At 44.4% G+C, this 16,176-nt stretch overlaps 1 protein-coding gene and 1 long non-coding RNA gene across 2 annotated transcripts in view; one reads left to right on the top strand and one right to left on the bottom strand.

The window, feature by feature from the left end:
- Window positions 1–16,176, bottom strand: part of LOC141951954 (myosin heavy chain, skeletal muscle, adult-like) — a 52,977-nt gene that overhangs the window by 18,086 nt on the left and 18,715 nt on the right. The gene's annotated exons all lie outside the window — the stretch shown is intronic.
- On the top strand, window positions 5,057–9,396 carry LOC141951956 (uncharacterized). The gene is made up of 3 exons (XR_012631501.1): window positions 5,057–5,192; window positions 5,380–5,493; window positions 9,337–9,396. It is a non-coding gene; the product is annotated as an uncharacterized LOC141951956 (long non-coding RNA).

Consider the following 16,176-nt stretch of genomic DNA (forward strand, 5'->3'; position numbering starts at 1 on the left):
ACACTTTAGCTGTATTTTCTAAGAAGCAGAAAGTCAAAATATATTACAGCTGACGTTTCTCTGTAGCTCAGTCTCAATAGTGAGTTTGAAGTACAGTGAGTTGGAAGCCTGAGCCCAAGTAATGGGAGACTACATTGAAATAGAACTCTTGAATGGATTCCTGAGCTGCCTTTTGAGGTATCAATTTAAAATATATACTTGTACATGCATAGACAATACATGGTTTTGTGTATATTTCATTTTAAAAGTGGTTCCCCAAGAAACTCTGCTGTTTCACTCTTCACTCTCTTACACTTTTTACTTGCATTTGATGTATGCTTGCTCCTATTATTTTCTGCATAAATAACCAGTTCCCCCTGCCAAATCTGAAGTTCCAGAGGCTCCCATAGCCCCTCCCTACCTACAACTCCCCAAAACAACATGCCTTACCCTGCCATGCTGGTACACACAGTCATGTGTATCACCTTAACATATAGTTCCAGATACTATGCATTCTGATAAATCCTCAGTCTAGCACTGCTGTTCCATAAAAATATGCATATTTACACATTCACAGTTGCAGAAAAATCTAACAACACAGTACTGCCTGTACCAGAGCATTAGAGATAGCAGGCAGTATTGTGTAATGCTGATGGTATGGGAAAAGGAGATTTGCTAGTAGTCCAAGAGACTAACTGATCTAGTTTAGGACATGTATAATCACTTAAACTTCTTCAGATCCTCCAGATCTAAACCCATTATTTTCCTAGTCATTGACATTTCAATCACTAAAATATTTCAGTGAATAACACAGGGAACAGGTTAGAAAAACAGTGTCTGGGGTCCAGTGTAATATACAGCATCAGATGATGTCCTGAGCTGTAGCAGCCCCTTGCAAGAGTGCTCTGGCACTGCAGCACCCACATTTTTGGCTCCAGACTGGAATCAAAACCCAGACCTCATCCCTGAGCTCACTACACAAGTTACGTGGACAGTTGAGTATCTCAAAAGGCTAATTTTTTCGCATGGATTAGGAAGAAGAGCTGCCCATTACCAGAGGTTTTGAATTCTTGTCTACTGCAATATAGTAATGTGTAGAGCATTTAATATCTTATTTAATCACACAACCTTCACAAAATAATTCTTCATATAGGAATATAAGCCTGCTAAATTTCCCTGTATGTTCAGTTGTCACTCACAGATCCTTGGAGAAAGATGAAGCATTGGGTTATTGGGAACATATACTGACAATGGCCTTGTCTTCCCTTTTGGTTGAACAGTAGGCTCATACCAAACAGATTGCCCTCAAGACAGGTGGAAACTGTGAAGCTGAATTTCTTCCAGCTCTTGCCATGTCCAGCACTGAATTCCTGTGTTAATACTTTTCCATGTTCATACTGTTCAGGGAATTCAGATCATGATAATTATCAGAAAAGAACTGATAAAAGACAACAGTCATTTCATCATAGAAGCCAATCAAGTTGGTCAAGCACGATTACTTTCCCTGGTAAATATATGTTGGCTGCTCTCAGTTATCTTCTTGTCCTTCACATCCTTAGCAATAAATGCCAAGAGGACATATTCTGTGATCTTTCAAATAACTAAAGTGAAACTGAGCAGCTTACAGTTTCACTGATCTTTCTTCCTCTCTTTTTTTAAAGATGGGCATTACATTAGCCTTTTTCCAGTCATATGGGACCTTCCCTGTGTGTCATCATTTTTCACCAATTGTAAACATAGGCCTTGCAATTACATCCACATCCTTTGATGACTCACACACAGCCCCTTGATATGAATACATCTAGCTTCTCTTAGTAATTCCAGTTTCAGTAAGTAGTAGGTTAGGACTTCCCCACTGCTGGTTATCTGTTTCCTTCTCAAACTTCATTGGAATATGCAGATGCTTGGGGACAATGTGCTTATGAACACTGATGCAGAAAAGGTTCTGCATACTGAAGTGCTTTCTGTATCATCTCTCACTAGGTGGTCTCCCACATTCAGTGGTAGGCACATATTTTCTCTGAATTCCCTTCTGCATCATACATGCAGAACTGTTGTCCTTAATGTCCCTAAGTGCCCAAGCAATGTTCTGCATTCCTATTTTGTTGCCAGTCTTTGCCTCCACCTCTTACATACTTTTGTGTTTTAGTTCATCAAGATGTTTGCTGCTTAGCTAAGATGAAATTCCCAGTCTTCCTGCAGAACAAGGTAGTTTGTTCATGAGGTCTCAATAATTTTCCTTTAAACTGTAACCATCTGTCCTGGTCAGTCTTCTCTTTCACAGCTGCTGCCAAGTGTGTTCCAACTAGCAGTTTCCTGAATAAAATGAATTCTGTCTTACGAAGTCTAGAGTGTTAATTCTGTTGCTTACCTCCCCAGCTTTCCACTAGATCCTTCATTCAGTCATCATGTGGTTGCTGCAGCCTGAGCTGCCATCTTGGATCATATTTATCACTAATTCATCCCTGCTTCCAGTACTCGGGCATTGTCTGTCCTGTATTTACATTAGGATATTGTCATTAGCACAGTCTAAGAACTTCTGACATTGCTTGCGCAGTGCTGTTGCCCTCCCAGCAGATGACCACATGGCTGAAATCTTCCCTAAGGCAGAGGAGACTTCTGCCTTTCTACTAGTTGTAGAAATCCTTCTTCACCACTTTGTCTTGGTCAGGTGTCTATAATGGACCCCATCACAACATCCCTCATTTTCCTCCTGTGTCTGATGGGATTCCTACTGTTACACACTGGAGCTTTGCACAATCAAGGAGCATGTTAACATAAAGCATAAATCCTCCTTATCTCCCCTGTCTATTCTTCCTAAACAGTCCGTATCCTTTCATGACCACTTTCCAGTAGTGCACACTATTGCACCATATCTCCATGATTCTGACTATGTTCCCCTCTCCCTTACAAAATTCCTACATTTGCAGCATTTCCTCTCTCACTTCTAGGCTAAAGTCCTCTTCCATGATGAAGCTGATTTCACACCCTTGTTATCAGGTTAGTAGACTCATTGCAAAGACCTGTCTCCTTAGTCCTCAAATACAGATCTTCAAAAATCTAGAGGAACTCATAGATGAAGTTGCTAAGCTTCCAAACATGGTGTGGAAGGTCCTTCTTAAAAATCCATTTGGATATCACAGGACTGTCAGGTGACTAATATAGTCCCACGGTATTATGGGGCAATCAAGGCAACTACAGCGTGATAAGGCTGATGGCTATACTGGACAAATCAGTAGAAATTATAATACAGAACCAAATTAATGGACACAGGAAGTGACAGTCTTTTGTGTGTATTTGTAAAGGGATCTTACTTCACAAACCTGCTTGCTTCTTCGAAGGCCAGATAAAGCATGTAGATTTAACTACCCAGACTGTATCTGTAATGCTAAATCTATCTGTTCCTGACTGCAGTCTCTGGTATCAGGCAGAATAGTACAGAATGCCTTGCAGCCAGTCCTCAGTGCTTGTGACCACCAGAATTGTCTGGCTACATCAACCCTTGGCCTGGGTCTCTGCTGTTTAGCAAAGGCCTACTTTCCCTTTCACACCAACTAAATACAGTATAAAACCATAGCTTCTCCCCTGAAGTTTTTAATAGGTTACATTAAACAGTGGTAGGGAGGGAAAACTGTAAACTGCAGCACTGGCATCTTTGTGCATGTTGTTCACAAAGAACGAAACTGAGAAAATAGAAAAAGACTGGGAGGACAACATGGGAAGTTCAGGGGAACTTTCAGGAGAAAACAAGACGTAAACTTTTATGCTTTCCTCCAGATTTTTTTTTGGAAGATAAAGATCATATTAATTCATATTTGCAGACAAACTAACTTGAAGAATTTTATTCCACAGATTTAAAAATCCTGGTCATATAGACACTCAGTTATCTTGTAAAAAGCTCTGGGATACACACCATCTGTTTTGGATTTGGTTTAGTTCATAGAGATTATCAATTCCACCCAAGTGATACCTTTCTGCGACATGGTCTATTGGGCATTCCAGATTTTTGCATAAGAGTAGTCTGTAATTTGAATTATCAGATCCAGACTCCATAAAGATTTAGCTCCAGAGTTCTCAGTGAGTTAGGCCACAGAAAGCTGGCCAATTTCCTCTGTCCAAGCATGGGACAGCCAAGATGACACCTGTCCTTGGGAAGAGGGATCTGCAGAATGATGCAGCAATGTCCTGATGCAAAACAAAGAGGGAAAAGGATCTTGCCAGCCATTGACTTTCTGTCACTTCTTTTTTCATCCCTACAGGGCCTGGAGTCCACTGGAAATAGAAGCAAGCCACAGCACAGAAGAGGCAGAATGAGATAAATCCCTGGATAGAGATGGTCCTGCACAGACATACAGTGTGGGCAAAGTTCTGGAGTGATGACATCCAGCCATGCTGAAAACAGATCCCATCCCACTTTCTGTAAGTCCATACAACGTGATTTCCCTTCCCTTGCGTTCAGTGAGCATGAGAGGAGAGAAAGAGGGACACTCATAAACACAGGTGAAATATGAAAGTGGAGCACTGTCAAAGGCTCTTGAGTTTGTGGCCCAATGTAAACCTCACGCTCCACTCTGCTTCTTAGAGCAGCAGCAGCAGCCTTGTAACCTGTCCAGTTAGAAAGAAATTCCAGGACCAGTATCTCCATGTAATTGTCATGAAAACACCTTCAGGCCTCCTGCTTAGGTCCTCTACTCCTTCCACCCTGAACCAAGTGGACCAGAATCTCCTGGTCAGTTGCAATAACAGGAAAAGAAGCATGGCTGAAAGCCTCTGGCCTCCATTTCAGGCCCATTGGTCTTCTTTTCTGCCCAGAGAGAAACAACTAAAGCAAACTCCGTTGGACCATGTGGGAATTAACCTGCAAAGTTCAAGAAGGAATCTTCTTGGGAGTCAGTATGTATGGTGTAAAATTTAACCTTGGCAGCAGTGAATTCCAGTACAGAAAGGCAGCTGAGTTGGTGAGCTCTCATCTAAGTCTTTGAAGGAGAACAGCATCAAGGTCACCATCAGACAGTTCATGCTTTCACAGTATCATTGGGTACCTTTATTACTCTCATTAACCATGCAGTTATCCTAGAGCAGCTGCACCATGGATTTCACAGACGTTAAAGGTGGTGTGTTCAAGTCAGGTGTGCATCCAGTTGGTGGATATTAAAACAGAATGTTCTGATCCATGGCATCTCCCCACGCAAATGGAGGGTGCGTTCCAAAAGGTAAGCAGTTTCATCCTTTGCACTGAGCTTGCCCGCTCTTTAATGTGACTTTTCCTGAAGGTTGGCACCAAGGGTATTAAACTTTCACCCCCTTCAAAAGTGGAGAGAATTTGTTCACATAAGCAATTAGCAGGAGATTTCAAGATGGCACTGCTCTCACCCTGTCCCTTCAATGTCATGTCATCAGCAGCTACCCTGGCAGAAGGCTTGGCAAGTTTTCCTCTTGTCCTGTATGAGCTTGATGCAGAAGAAACAGGAGAGCCAAAGACTGCCTAGGGCAGCAGCCTGCAGCTGTGACCAGGTAAGATCACCTGGACTGTTTCTGGTGCACAGCATGAAATTCATCTGTGAGCCTCCTATGTGAGGCCCATAATGTCCATTTAAAAAGAGATCCCTTCGTTGTCTGCCCCCCATTAGACAGCCCTAGGAGGCTGGAGAGAGCTGAGAGCTGCTCAGCTTCCGCTCGGATAGGAAATCTGCTCTTGTGGATCAATGTTTTCCCTATGATTCTCCACATGAGAAGCCACACCTATCGCAAGAGAACCACAACTGCCAACAGCCACAAGTCCCTTTTGGAAGTGCAGGTGTCTGCCTTCTGCACCATGGGAGACTGTCCAGGTATGGCTCCAGCTTGGCTGAGTACTGCCTTTATGAAGGTAAAGACATGCAAGGTCTGTATAGCTACAGCCCATTGAGCTGACACCTGCAGCGCTACACCCAGCCTGTCCCAGTCCCACACAGCTGGATGAGTGCTTTTCTCAGCCAAGTATCTGCACTTCCAAGGGATAGGAGTCCACCAGCTCCCTCAGCATCTTTCACTATATCTCATCATTAGGATCAGATCCAGGAAGGAAGGTTGAAGAGATCCACAGAATCAAAGTAACTGCCACAGACAAAGAACCACCCAACAGTCCTCCAGTATCTCACAGGCTATCACCCAGATGTTCCTACATCCTTTGGGCTGTCATTGTCCTCAGTATCTTGCAGCCCCTGTGCTACCTTGCCAAGGACATTTCAAGGAGAACTGTTCCAGGAAATTGATTGTGTTATTAGGAACTTTACACCATGAAGGAGTGGGGCAAGTGGGCAGCTGACAATACATTCTCACTCCATTAACATGTGCAGATTGAGCATCTGTCAAGTAATTTTTGTAAGAATTGCAGTCTCCCTCTTCTGCAGCATCTGAGCTGTGAGGAAACCCAAGGATTCTGAAATCCACACATGGACTGGTAATTTGGGTTGTCAGAGAAGATTTTGAATGCCCCAGTACCAACTAAAGAGTAGATTGTCTGCCTCACAAGATATATAGGATTCTGGAATTTGGGATTAGCTTTTTGGCATCATTCTCCTGCATTCTGAGTCATTCTGAGAATGACTGCAAAGTGGAAAGGGTGAGACCCAGCACAAGGAACAGTGAGTTCAGAGTCAAGCACAGATGCCCTAGTTACCTCGTCTCCAAAACAAAGCCAGTCCCACCATTAGCTACCTTCTGCTGAGCAGCCCCATGGATAGAGCATTTGAGTATGAAGTGAGAGGTCTGTGTTCTTCATCCTCCTCTGCATGGGAGGAATGCGCATACCCAGCATCCTTTCCTTGTCTCCTAGATCTTGGTCCTTTACTAATAGGTAAGGAAGTGTTCTGGGTGGATGCACTGTCCACAGCCCTGCCTTGAAGTTTGGCTACTGTGCAGGCAGGCACACTCACTCTTTCATGAGTTAATTCCCCTTGCTGTGTCACCAGTTGTCTACAAACACATGCAGTACACATTATTAACAGCGACAGTAGGTTGAGAGGGTGCTTTGCTGGGATACATTTGTGAGAGTATGCTTTTTTTCCTTAGGCTGCTCTGTTACATTTGGGTTAGGCCATTTATAGTTCTCTAGTAGTCTATGAGATCTTTGATCATCTTTAACAGCTTTTTCTGCTAAACTGTACATCCAGCAGCATATTGAAGATTCCCTTCATCATCCTGAGAATTTTAGCTGAGAAGTTAAATATTCAAAATCCATGACTTTTTCCATATTGTCTACATTGTAGCTTACAGTGAGATGAGCAATCAACTCTCACTTATCAGGCAGGGTGAGAGACCCAACTGGTGAGATCGATTGGATTATTTGTGTTCTACAGAAGCCATAGGGAGCACTGTGCAATCTGAGTTATGTGAAAAGTGTCTGTTCTGCAGAGATTACCAAAGAATATCTGGATGCATGTAACAGTGCTTGACGTTTTCAGGTGAACTGTTGCTCAGGACAAAAAGGTCTAATTCAATCCATGTACATCAGCATAGACCAGATCCTGAGCAAAAAACGCAAACTGAAACCCAGACTGGAGACTAGAGTACGATGCAGATACTTGTAAGGTATTGCAGACAGAAAGCTGATTTTGAACTTGCCCTAGTTGATTGCTGGTGAGGCCACTAGGTGTTTCTGCAGAGATCTCCCAACAGCTTGTCATTTCTGAGAGTAGAGGCAGGAGGGAAGAAATTATTCAGCTTGAGGAGCAAGTGTTCTGATTTCTTTTCCTGCTTTTATTTCTGCAGGCTCTTTCTTTTTATGATGCTGAGACACAGCCTTCATCTCTTTCATTTCCCCTGTGTCTGCTAAACTGTTTGGCCTTATGCCTGGAATAATGAATGACAGCCATTGCCTAAGCCCTCCTCTTAGGTATCAGTTAGTATTTGCAAGAATCTTTCAAAAATGATCTTGTTACAGCATGGATTGCCTAAATTCACTTCCACTGGGAAATGAGTATTTAGTATCAGTGTCCATATATTCTAGAAAAAAAATACTTTGTTCAGTGCCTTGATCCTACCTTAAAAACATGTATGGCAATGTGAGACCTAGCTACTAAAGACCACTTTCTGATCTAATGTTTTTTCTTGCCAGATTCTGTAACTCATACAGAGTGGAAGAATATCCCCCTAAAATAAATGGCATCATTTCTACTCTGGAATCAGGGTATTACCATATAGCACTTTCCAGGTGAAATAAACCACCATCACCTCAAAACAGCAGAGGTTGGGGGAGTAACAGACCCTTTCCCCGGAGATACAAAAACCATGTGGAATAGAGCTACACGTATGACTCTTCTAGAAAGAACAAGGATACAGGATGGAGTCTGAAGTTCCCTGACTTGCTCATGATTTAAAAAAAAAAAAAAAAAAAAAGAACTCAGATTGCTCCTTGCAGGATTTTCAGCTTGCAAGTGCTGTTGTTTACCATGCTGTTATTATGGTAGGGCCTGCTTAGTCAGATCAGTTTGCTCTTTAGCCTGTGGTGCACAGTCTGACAGAGAATGCTCAGCTTCTGCTGTAGCAGCATTTCTGCTGCCCTCTGTGTAAAATGAGAGCACACAGGAACGTTAGCACAGGACAAACAGAAATGTCAGAACACTGCTCTGTAGCAAAACTTCTCATCCCTACACTTCTGCTAGGATGTGGCTGGATACTGAACCCTGGAGATGGTAAGAGTACATTTTCCATATTAAAAGGTTATTTATCAATTCAGTGTAGATCTCCTAAGGTGCATGTTTTCAATGTTATTTGCAAAATGTGCTCTGTCCATATTTTTGATGTGCCATCTTGTTAGGAAATGTGCCACTAAACTAACATTTCTAATAAATGTGGCTGAAGGAATAGGCTGAGAGAATTGCTGGAAGCAATAAATTATTTCCCAGGAAGAACTGCTGAGGATTATAACTAATGAGACTTAAGGACTGCTGGTTGAAAAGCAGTGTGGGCCATCCTTCTTTACCATGGCAAATGTAAGCAAAAATTTCTGGGTTTACATGCGAGCACTTGTGAAGACAAGCTGATGTCATAGGCTGGCCATGAAGGGGCTATAATGGCCTTGCTATCCCCTGTCCCTTCTGCTCTATTCAGAAACTAATTTCTGCAGATCTTAATGCAGTTGTGATTTACCTTCACTACACATCAAGGAAAGTGAATGCATCTGTCTTAGGGGGAACTTTGATGACAAATTTGTTGCTAAGCAACTTCCCACAGAGTGATATTCTTGGAAGTCCTCAGAATGAGTTAACTGAACATGAGAGGCAAATAAAACACACAATCTGGCATTAGAGGATGGGCAGCTTTCAAATGTGCACCACAGGTGCACCATTACTCACGCTCCTCCTGTCTCCACAGCTAACATCAGCGGAAGAGATCTGGGCAGTAGATTCTGGCCAAGGAGATGACATTCAGGATGCCCTTTCTATCAGTCACTGAAGCGGCTGAGGGGCTCCTGTTACAGAGCAGGTGAGTGGGGTGGGAAAGATGGGAGACCGCTGGGTAGGAAGGTAACTGAAAGAACAAGTAGCAGGAAGAAGGAAGGGGAAGGAAAAGAAAGTAAGGAAGGAGCAGGGTATTAACCCCTGAGGCAATTATAACATAACCTAAAATAAGCTGTACTGGTGAGATCAAAGGTCCATGTAGCCCAGCTTTCTGTCTTTGGAAGTGATGCCCAAGAAGGAGCGGCATCTTGCCTAAGGCAACATAGAGGGGCACTTCTCTAAAACTCTCCTGATTCCCAGTAATTTGTATTTATGGAAGACCTGAGCAGGACATGATGTCTGGATATTTAACAGCTCATGGTGGATTTTTAACTGATGAATTTGCCCAAACACTTTTTGAACCCATGAGCTGTTCTCTGAATGTATGGCATGTTACTGTGATCCTCTACTGCGGCTAACTCACAGAACACAAACATCCATGTATGTAGTTCAATTCACTTTGTTATTATCTTTGAGTGTTACAAATATGTATCTTCTTTGTATTTGCTTCACACTTGATCCACATTTTCATATGAAATCACATATTTGAAGAAGTAAAAATAGTGATCAAACTGCAGAGAGCATCTCCCAGGTGCCAAGGTAGACTATGCTACAGTTAATCTACAGGATGTATTAATACTACACCAGGATATTTTTCTTGTAGTATTTTCAAGGGAAGTGTTTTCCCAAACATTAAGGCTCCTGTCACTTCAGAGACTCCACCACAGCTTCCTATGTAATGTTAGCAGATAGATTTCCTTGGTGGTCAGACTAAATGTTTCTTTAATTTCCATCTGAGATGCTGAGGGAAGGATACAAGTCCCTGCTCCTCCTGAAGGGTAAATCAGTTGTGTAAAGCAGAACAGCTCCAGCAGAAGACAATGACAGTGACTGCCACCAGACAGTCAGCAGCCAGGGTGTCAGGGTGCTGGTGGCCCATGTGGGAGATTAGCAGCTGGGGGTTCTAACAGTGCTTACTTCCCCTGTTCTGAGGACATTCCCTACTCACCCCACTAGAATTTACCAGGGACAGACCTTTCTCTCCATATGGCTTGTCACAAAGTACTTGGAAAGATCTGAAAGGATCTCCCAAAAGAGAAGTGAATGAAAAGTCCAAAGGAGGAGGGCACATTGTTTTACATCTCAGTCAGGACTGTGGCCTGCAAAAATGTATCCCAAATCTGTTGCAGGTCAAGATGCAGTGCCAAATTCACTCCATCACTTCTTTGCCAAGCAACACAAGTGTATGTTGCCTTCCTTCCAAATTAGTCCCTCAGGTCCCTCAAACTGTCTGCTGCTCCCTGAGAAGTGCCTCCAGGTGGACAGTATCTTGCAGGGTGCAAGGTCTCAGAGCAGAGCTGTCTCTTGACTGCACTCATATATTTGCTAAGCCTGGATTTCACACCTTAGTGCCCCAATGTACGTATGTTGTCCCCAGTCCTAACTGTGTTGAAACTCTGAATTCAAGAGAACTAATGAATGTAGAAATGGGAGAAAGAAAGGACCTCTTTGTAGGCCCTTTTCTTGGTTGTATGGCAGATTCATTGGTAAATTAATGGAGAATGCAGCTGCTGAAATTAATTTTATTTCCTCAAACTCTTTGTCAAGAAGTTTCTTCTCTTAATACAGAATACTATCAAAAAATTCTATAACTGGAATAGTTAGGTCAGGAGATACAGATGTCCCTCTAGTCCAGGAGTTCACAGATCTGAGATTCTCTGCAGTGGGGCAGAAGTTCTGTTGGAACATATGCACTGTATCTATTTCAAACTTTCTCTCCTAGATAGTCCTTTATGGCCACTTTGGAGCAGCGTTTTCCCCACGATTAGTTAACACTGGTCCGCTGACAGGCAATCCAGCCCCACAAGCAGCGTGTCAATTCAAAAGGCTATCATTCTGCAGCTATGGTAATAAATATCCAAGAGGAAGGAGTCTCTGGTTTCCCTCCCCTTGGTATGCTATTTGGATCCTGGTAATTTATCATAATTTAAGGCCTCCTCAAGTGAATAGTACTATTAGTTCAGCATGAAAGAAAACCTGAGAATGCCATTTTTTTCCTGTATGTTCTAGCTATATGTGATGTATCTTGTTTAGGCTAGCACATTGCTATAGTTCATATTGCACCATCAGAGAGATTTTTTTTGCAAGTTAAAGAATCCTGAAAAAAACATCTTATAATAGGTCCATAAAAATCACAAGAGTTCTCATCTTTAAAGAGTGTTTACAGTGTTTCTTAAATTCAAGCCAAATTATTTATTTATCAATTTTGAAAAATCACTGGGTTTATATACCTTAGAATGTACTCCCCAAACTAACCTTGTTGATCAAGGAAGCAAACAAGCAGAACCCTAAAATGGGAACTCTTTCCAACTGGAAAAGAAGCTTTTAAGAGATAAAAATCGTATTTCAGCTATTAACACGTCTACACAGTTTTGCTGGGTATTATGAGGCAAAGTGGGATATATACACCTTCTCAAAAATTATAGCACCTTTTTCAGGCAGGATCAGTAGCTGACTGTGAAATATAAACATAAAAATAGACATGACGATCATCACAGTTTCAGTTGCAAGAAAGCTATTGATATACTTGCTATTTTTCTATAAAAGTGTATATGACACCATCCATATCTAGACAGTCCTTGGGAGATGTTTGTCTAAAACATATCCCTAAAGGATAGGCTAGACATCATGCAATATTATAGATACTCTGTTCTTCCACACAGTTTTTCTCATTCAAATGTTCCCTTAATATTTACTCCAAATCCTTTTTTGCTTCAAATTATAGTCCTGATGACATAACCCTCTCTGTCTCTCATTGAAAAACCTTTTCATTTGACAAAATTATTTTCATGCTCACACACCCAGTTCTTACTTTTCTTGTCTCTTGACTTAAAAAATGAAGGTCTATCTATACCTTTTTCTAAGTCATGCTCTTTATAGTTGTCATTCTAGCTCCTCTCCTCCTTACTCCACAGACAGATTTTTCTTTTTTTCAGAAGAGGTCTACAAAATATGCTCTAATCAAAATACTGTAGACTACCACTAAGATAACCCATTGCTTAGGAAAGCAAGCATTCATATCCTGCACTACAGTAAGAGTAATTATACTAATATTTGCAATAATTGGATATAACATTTTTGCAATTGTGTGGAATTGTTGAATGTATATAAACATGTGCCCCTGATTCCTTGTCTACCTGGCTCAGATGATAAACCGCATGCATTTCTCTGATTTCATCCCCATGAAGAACTTCATTTCTCTTCATTAACTTTCCTTCTGAAAATTAGAGAGATTTTCTCCAATTTTCCAGAGATCCTTTTAAGTCTGATCCTGCTGCCAAAGTGCTTGGATGACCCACTTCCCAAAAGACACAGTATCAGTGGCCACTTCTGTCAGCTCAAGGTCTTTTCTTTCAGCATTGCTGACCCCAACATTTCCAGGCCTTCTTCGGCCCATTCCACCTGTCTTGGTTCTGTCCCAGCGGTGCACACATGAAACTGGCTGATCCACCTGGTTGGATTTTAACCTTTCTGGTGTGATTCGATCATAACACTTGGGCCAGGAAGTTTCAGCAGCTTTAAAAGCGCCCATTTTTAAGTGAGACCTAGTTGCTGCCACCCAGAGCAGGGTCCACCTTGATGGCTCCATGCTGCCACCCCCTGGCAGTGGGTGCCTGGAGCAGCGCGCCCGGGCGGCTGCTGCCTGGCTGAGCTCCCTGGGACTGACAGGAGCCTGATGGAGCCCTGTGACTGACAGCCCCAGCTCCCGACCCCCGGTAATAATGCCATCGCCTTTCTGCCAAGCATCCCTTAAAGAACTTCTCCGTCCCTTTAGTGTCAGGTGACAAGACCCAAGCTGAGAATAAAGCTGATGGGGCCTGCGTCCTCCGAACCACAGCCCAAATGGTGAGGCAAAAAGCAGAGTCACCATCCCAGCTGATGTCTCTGGGCCTTGGTTTCCTCTGCCTGATGGCCTGTGGTGACCGTACCAGGCAGTGATGCCGGCGTTACTGAACTCTCCAAAGGGCGAGTGGAGCCAGGCTGCAGGCAGAGCTGGGCCTCCATAACTATCACAGGCTAGCCACCAGCCTGGCCCGGGGTTCCCCTGCAGCGCTGATAGTCCAGTGACCCTTGAGGGATCTCTGGTGCGCAGCCCGCCTACCTTCTCTCAGTGAGTGCTGTGAAAGCATAGCCTGGGCAAAGGGCCATGGCCTTCTGCAATGCTGCTGGACCTTGGAGCAAGCCCTGCCTCTGCCTGCATCCTCACCCAGACAGGACTCAAAGGGAGGCAGCTGTAAAATCCTGCACTTTCAGAGCTACAGCCCAGCTCGCCGTTTTCATTTGTTGGTTTACAAGATAAGTGATGCCCCCACCCACCCCAAACTGAGCCCCAGCTGACCGCTGGAAGTACCTGGGCAGCTCCTGTGTTCCCCTGGGACAGCACGTCCCAGGAGGGCATGGCGAGCACCCAGGCGCTGGGCTGGCACAGCGTCATCGCACGCACTTCAGAGGGGCCACTCTTGATTTATACTCTTTCCAGGGAGAACACACTCGGGCCTGACTCTGATTTTTAACATTTCAGCTGAGAAAGGAGCTGTGCCGCAGCAAGTCTCTCTAGGGTAAGAATAGCATCTGCCGTCTTAGGACACAACACAGTTGTCCAGCTCCTGCATGGCAGCACGTTGCGCTGAGATATAGAAGGCAACCTACCCGCTGAGGAATGTCTTCGAGTGCTATTAGTGGAAGCGTATCATCTACACAAACAGGCATGACGCTGCGCAGGAGCCTTGCAAGAGCGAGGCTATTTTGAGCTTTTGACACTGAGGACGAAGGGAGACAAGTGACAGGCTGATCCTCCTGGCATGGGCAACCTCCAGAGTTCTCTGTGGCCTTGTCTCCTCCTCTTGACTCCTGTGAAGGCTGATGGGTGATTTGCTGGGACCGCAGAGCCCAGGAGGCAGGGGCCAGGAGGGAGCTGTGAGTTTGCTGGGGACGTGAGGCCGGGCCTCAGTCCCATCAGCACTGCCCAGCCCTGCTCATGGCAAGTGCTGCCTGAGGGTGTGCACCTGTCCCTGAGCTTAGGGCATGTGGCTGCCTGCTTTATTTTCAACTATATCCATGCCAGCTAGAGCGATACCAGAGGGTATGTAACTGCGTGCAAGTGAAACACACAGGAGACTAGAGGAAGAAACAATCGGCTGCAAAACAGTCTAAAGAAGGCTACAGCAGGTCACAACAGACACACTTATACGCATGAGCTGCTTCTTCAGTGACTTGCCTGTCCTTTCCCACTGATGCCCTTTGTGACAGTTCTTTAGTACAGTCAGCAAAGAAACTATCTCCAGGTGTCACACTTACCAGTGTGGCCAGAGCCATCAGCCTGCTCGCTCCTCTTCACGCCTGTCTTCTTCTCTCTCTTCCCTATGCCTGGCTTTGCTGGCTGCATCCCTTCATTCTGGTGACACATCCTCAAGCTTCCACGGTGGAGGCAATATGAGGCAAAGGATGGTGCAGGGTCTGTAAAGGAGGATATCAGGGAACATCAGGAGTTCGTGCTTGTACAAGCCATTACAGCTAACAGGCATACTCATGGATGTTGTGTGTTACCTAGACTCTACCCAGCCCCACCTGAAGCCTTGGGGATGCCTGCAGGTGTGGCCTGAGACTCTCAAGCCACCCAAGAGGAGCAGTCAGCTCAGAGGTGGCTTTGGGCAGGCAAGGCTCACCACAAGAGACCCTGGCTGTGGTGGCAGACCAATGCACGCTGTCAGGCAAGGAGAAAGACTGCAGGGGATGAGGCTGGATGAACAAGGTCGGGAGTCTGCCTGGCAGGCATGGGGAAAAGTTGTGCAACACCAGCCCCAGTCCCATCCTTGCCGCCCTGCTAGGCTCAGTGCCCCATGGAGGACCCGCCTCTGCTTTTGAGTACTGGAGCTTGTACAGTGGCAGAGCTGGAAGCAGCTGTGGACTGTCCCAAGCTTTCAACATCAAAACGTGCCCTGGCCTCTGCTCCTGAGTCTACTTCTTGTTTCTTTTTAGTGCCAGCTGCACTTCACTCCTCAGTTGCTGCTGATGTGATTCTCATTCACTCCACCTTGGTCTGCATCAAGGGCTCCTGCAGCCTGCAGTTAGCTGGGGTGACTGGCTGTGAACGCTGCAGACAGGGGCAGAGCTGCAACAGTGGGTGCAACTCTGTAAGTTGATATTGACAGAAGGATTTCCAGATTAACTTATTAGCCCTTGGTTACCACTAACCTGTTCTTGATTCATGGTATACACAGCCCTGCAGTCCTTGAGGTTTCTGAGAAAATCCTCCAAGGCTGTGTGGTCTCCCTGAAAAGAAGGCACAGAAGTTACTTAGAAGCCGAAAGCTGTCAGTCCTATGAGAACATCAGCTTAGGCAGACATCTGTGGGCTTGTCTTTAACATACCTTGGCACTGTCCGTCTGTCTTTCACCCAAACTAGAGGTAAAGAGTAATGCATCAGAATAATCCAGCTGGGACGGCTGATAGAGCACATGAGACTTCACGGATGTACGTGACCACTGTGCCTGTGCTGTTCAGATCAGGGTCTGAATGAAGGAAAAAGTGTTTGGCAATTTCCCCCTTCCCTTCTTCCCTCATCCCCTTCCCTCCTCTCCAAAACTATATGGTCTGTTTAGCCTGTAGGTAGGCCAAAAGTGAAGTACAGGTATGTGGGGAAGGAATGGAGGGG

This window comes from Strix uralensis, chromosome 19 (assembly GCF_047716275.1).
Source record: "Strix uralensis isolate ZFMK-TIS-50842 chromosome 19, bStrUra1, whole genome shotgun sequence".
Taxonomy (NCBI): domain Eukaryota; kingdom Metazoa; phylum Chordata; class Aves; order Strigiformes; family Strigidae; genus Strix; species Strix uralensis.